Here is a 6,000-nt window from a genome sequence, read left to right on the forward strand (position 1 = left end):
GGAGTTTGTTTGTTGAAACAAAAAAGTTAATAAATATATGTATGGAATATTGATAGATCTTTGCCCATGTAATTCTATCGGTATACAAACAACGGTAATTTCTATTGCTTTATCGCGTTGTTGTCTGATCTACAATAGTTTTTTTTCCCCTGTTAATTTGGATTCCAGATATATATTGTTTTCTTTGATATGATGGGAATTCTAAATACGTTTTTTGGATTTTATACTTTTTTTTTTTTTTTTTTTTGGATTTTATACGTTGTAAATAAGTTATTAAATATTCCAATTCCCACCATCACATTATAATTTCACTTTTGTTTTTATTTATTTTTATTTTTACGCACTTGAATATTTCCATTAAATATTTTTTATGAAACCATCCGATTAAGTTAGACAAATTGCATTTGGTGTCCAATTGGAAATATAATTCCTACCCTTACAGGGTATAACATTCTGCCTTAATTTCCAAATTCTGTTGAGGGAAACGGTTTTGTTTGAGTGAATCCGCAGATTATAGAGGTTAATTATTTAAGTAAATGACTGCTATTTCTGTTTGCATTTACACATACAGAGAGAGAGTGTGTGTGTGTGTGTTACTGTCTTGGGGAAATTTGAGAAAAGAACAGAATCTTTCAAAACAATGAGAAGCATATCGTGTTCAGACAGTCTTTGATTTTTATTTACAAGGTAATATCAGGAGTCTTTCAGTACTACGGTCTGTAGATATTTGTTTGAGAGGTCTTAAGTTTGAATCTCATGGATGGCGGATTCGATACCAAATTAGGTTGTCCAGTTTGTAGTTTAGCCGAACTCTTCCTCCCCTTAGTGTAATAATATATCGTTGTATTAAAAAAAAAGGTAATATTAGGGAGATTGTCTATTTAAGCCATATTTAAAAAATATATATATTTGACTGAAGAATTATAAAGAGATTGAGAGAGAGGGTCTGGCAATCATAGAGAGAATTGGGTGAATTCTTACGTATGTTTTCTCACCTTCACTATGTCTTTATTTATAGTAGTATGGAAGGTTCATTTCTTACCCCAATAAGATTACAACTCTAATAGGATAATATCTAAAGATAAGATATGATTGAATCCCACAAGGTTATCCAAGGTAATATAGGATTTATACGATCACACTCCTAAACTAGGACTGCAACATTCCTTTTTGAGTGTGTAAATACTCAGGTAAATAGCGCATCAGGTCTCCTGCGATGATTTAAGTTCAGTTGAAGAACTCGTAGGCACAATAAGCGAAGCGAATGCGAGTCTCAAATTAACAGCAAAATGCATAAAAGGTAAAAATCACAAAACCTCGCTATGCTAAAACTTAAGGTGGACTAAGGAGAAACGGGAGAAGTTGCATTAAAGTTAAAACTATACTTCTTCTGGACGCAAGTAGCAATCTTACAAGGGTATGACCAGCCCAGGATGGGTGCCTCATTAAAACCTAGTTAGGTAGTAAAAACACAGTGGGAAAAGTGCTTCTAATCGTAGGGAAAAGGTACATTAAGATCAAATGAATATACTTCTGGATACTTCCCTTGAGTTTGACAAAACTTCCAAATAAGAACTACAAGCATTGCATTATAAATAATTACGCATACCAATTATTCGGACAAGCTCTTGGAAGGTAAAACTCTTGTAGTGACGTCATAAAGAGGTCAACAAGGTTGTCTAGGATCGAGTTGCATGACTTTAATCTCTTGTTGCTTTGTTGATGTAGATATAGACACGATATGTCTTGCCATTGACTTCATTGATGTATCATGCTTTGGTCTAGTTGATACATGTGGCATAGTCTTCATAGATTGTTGTCGAGACTCCATAATGGATGAAAACATGTACTTCGAATATGCTCAACAGGAGCTCTCGACCGTGTCATGGAATGATTCGAATATTTCGCAACTAAGGTTATATCATGGACCTCCAAAATATTGTGATATCCCTAAGGGTAAAGACATAACCATTTTGGGAAAATGCCTTGTGCGGGTTTGATAAGTAACTAGCATCAGCATAACAAACAAGGCAAGCATCATTCAAAGGATCATAGGGGTTAGATCCGCTCGGGATGCGTTGGGATAAGCCTAATTCCGTAGTACCTTCAAGATAGCGGAAAAATGTCTTTAATACCAATTCAATGATTGCATGTAGGCCCAATGTTGCATCTTTACCAAAAGATCAACAACGAAGAAAATGTCTTATCTAATGCAATGAGCTAAGTATAACAAAGTGCAAAGTTGAACTTATATATGAAACTTCAGATTTCATAACCTCTTCAAGGGGTCTTATTTGCATATAACATATGGAAGATCATGGATATATTCAAAGGTGATACCGTCGGAGGGTAGTTCGATTGGTGGACCAAAATACTGTCAGAACAACGTTTGAACTTCAGGTCAAGGCATAAACGAGTTTCCTAAGATTATTCATCTCAAATTTTGCCTTCAAGAGCGAGACAGTTTTCTCAAGCTCTTCCTGAGTCTTAGTGAGATTGATGTCATGAACATAAACTACAACTCTAACCATTTAGAATATGACTTTATAGTTTAACACGCAAAGGCATAATTCATATCATTGATTGATCAAATAATCACTTAAATAGGTATGCCACATCCGCCGGATTACTTCAATCCGTAAGTTGAACGTTGTAACGAATTGATAGGATGTTCCGTGGTTTGGAACTATTTGAACTAATCCTTATAATTCTTTAGGAACTCACATGCAAATCTCCGTATTAATATTCCCATGGAGAAACACTAACCGCATTCATAATGTTGCAATAAATGACAAGGCATTTGAGAAAAACCTTGTGCCGTAATCTGTGCATTACCTTGGACAGTGTAGGAACGGCAGATCCAAACACACTTGGGTAAGGAATTTAATTTGGATTGTGATTTCGGTTGTCCAATTAGCTCTATGTTGTCACTAATCAACAGAACACAGTTCAATATCGTCGTTTTTCATTTATGTCGGCAACTACCATATAAGTGAAAACATCATCGATAATAATCTCATTCCAAATCTATATCTCATCTAAAGTAGGATATTGTATCAAGAACTTCAAGTCTCAGAAGTAATCCAGATTAATCTCATGGGATGTAAATGATTGAGTCAGTGATTGAGTATGGATTCATTTTGTGCCTTATTCTTCTTCTTCTAGGGAAGTGAATCATATGACCTGAATAATCTGTCATGCTTCAGGCCAAGACAGATTAATTGGCTATTCATCGGTGTATCAGACCATCTAATAGGGGCAGCCAAACAGTCTTTTAGGGGCAGCACATCCATCGGGGATGTTAACTCGACATCCGTTAAGTACGTTTATCCTCGTAGGCATGTCTGTAGCTAGTTTATGGTCTCGCCACTTTATAGAGATCAAAGGAATACGTCTAGAACAACATTTTGAAAGCTAGAATACATGACACTTGCTTATCACATTTGTGCGGTATGAGGATCAAGATGAGACATAGTGACAAACGTCCACGCAAATTAGCGTCATTCTACAAGAACATTGACGTTCTTAACTCCCCCCAACGGCGAAAAAGGCTATCTCGTTAAATTGACAATCTGCAAAATGAGCGATAAAGAGATCGCTTGCAAGAGTTGTAAAAAGCTAGTTCAAAGGAGAAATGTAATCGACAAAGATTCACAACTTTCTCTAAGGACCCATATTGCTACGTTGTGGCGATGCGATGGCATAGAGAATGCACACCCAAAATGCGTAAGTACGAAAACATCAGGTTGTACTCAGTAACCAACAGTAACACCAAAAATAGGTTGGGTGGCAATGGGCCTCAAGGTAGACCAACATAACTGTATATAAGATTGCATAGCCCTAGGCAGAAACAGAAAGCTTGGTGTGTTCACAAGGCTCATGTGATCAATTAAATTGTGGTTTATGATCGCTCTACAAGGTTGTTTTGGGGTGAACATGGGGAATTCGATGTTCAATTACAAACCCAAAAGACATGCAATAATTATATATATATATATATAACTTCGATATAAACTTCCCGGCATGATCCAATCTTCTAGATTTTATGGGATAATCAGGGTCAGACTTGACATTTGTGTCATGTTTTTTGTGTTCGTGTCGTTTTCGTGTCATACCTGATATCTTAACGAGTCATGTCGTGTAACACCCGTTAAAGTAAATGGGTAATATAACCCAACCCAAAATCGACCCGTTAATTTTATCAGGTAATATGACCCGACCCGTTACCCGTTAAAGAAAATATATTTTAAATCAATCAGTAATGAAAAAGAAAAACATAATTTGACTAAAAAAAGAATACAAAAAAGAATACTAAATTTATATCACATTGTCACATAAATATTACTTCAAAACATAAAAAAAAGAAACATTTGTCTTTCAAGTATTACATACTCCAGAGCCTAAGGAAAAAACATTAGTACATTACTATAAAATACCAAATGTTCAAGGATATGTAAAATGACGAGAGTTGCGTTTCAAGGTTGAGGAACCTTGAACGTTTATATATGCTTTCATATTTTTTAAACTTATACATTAATGATTATGAATTTTATTTATTTTGAACTCCCTTAAAAATACTATTCATGAGGGTTTGTATGGTTTTAAAAATTCAAACGACGATGTACTATACTCCAAGCGTAGAGGTTGCGATCACGTGCCTTTGCATATTTCTTCACATTTTTTTGCACTTGTAAATTAATTATTATAATTTTTTAATGTGTTTAGTATTTTTAAATTACTTGATACTTTTATTGTTAATGTGTTTTATAATTTTTCAATCTCACTTGTTTGCCTATAGTATACTATAAAAATAAATTAATAAAAAATAAATTTTTTTTTTTAAATTTATATAGAATAATAATACAATAATACATATTTAATATACAATATACATATACACTATGACTATTGTATCTTATAGTAAGTTTTTTAGTAGTTTAAAAAGTTAAAATCAACAAAATAACTTTTTTCTTAACGTGTCGAAACAAGTTACCTGCGTGTCACCTTTGTGTAAATCTGTTAAGGGCCTGTTATTAATGAGTTCTTATTGTGTGACTCGATAACGGCTCAATTAGTTATCGTGTTGACCTGAAACCCGTTATTTTCTTGTCATTTACGTGTCGTGTTAACGGGTCATGTAAGAAATTGCTAGGTCTAATTTGGGTGGTGATCCCTTAAAATCAGCCATGAGGTTTAGCAACAATGTGTGTAGACAAACATGTGACCAATTTGTCGATACATCAACCAAAACCATAAGTATTTATATGGTCCACATTTTGGTTATATAAGTCCACAATGATTCCCTTCAATCCACTGATAAAAAAAGGGTCATGTACTATGGGTAAGGAGATGCATTGTTGCATCATTGTTTGACCTAAGTGTCCCAAATGGTCGTGCCAAAGCAAGTGAATTGCTCGAATCACCAGGTTTCTTGGAGGTGGATTATACATTTGTCTTGCCTAATCTTCCTTGACAAAGACAAATGGTTAAAATAGGTTTCTTGATTGAAAAATCCTAATCATCGAAGGCTTAAAGAGAGAACTGGGTTTGAAAGGAAGGTCATGATGCAAGAAAAGAGATTTCATAGTATAGGCTGACAACTAGAAGGGGGGCTGATCTGAAAAACACTGCTGTGAAGGATCTATTTAAAGGTGAGATACCAATAAATCTCACCATTGAATTTGAAGTGTTTCTTCTTGAGATTTGTGTTTACGAAGAATGAAGCTACTCAAAGATACAAATGGCCACCTATTGCAAAATGTGCGTGCAAATCGCTCTTCATCATTACAACTTTTACGGCACAATACTCGAGACAACACATTTGAATTTGGAGCATCTCGACTACTTCACAGACCTAGATCGTCATGTGAAGAAAGAAGAATAAACGATACATATTCCAACTTACTCCAAAAGTTACGGTCTTTGGATAACTATCCATCCTCAAGGGGAACAAATTCCTTTCATATACATAGTTAGGGGCAATTGTGGATCCATGATTTT

Source organism: Pyrus communis, chromosome 16 (genome assembly GCF_041283825.1).
Source record: "Pyrus communis isolate YQ-2024b chromosome 16, ASM4128382v1, whole genome shotgun sequence".
Taxonomy (NCBI): Eukaryota; Viridiplantae; Streptophyta; class Magnoliopsida; order Rosales; family Rosaceae; genus Pyrus; species Pyrus communis.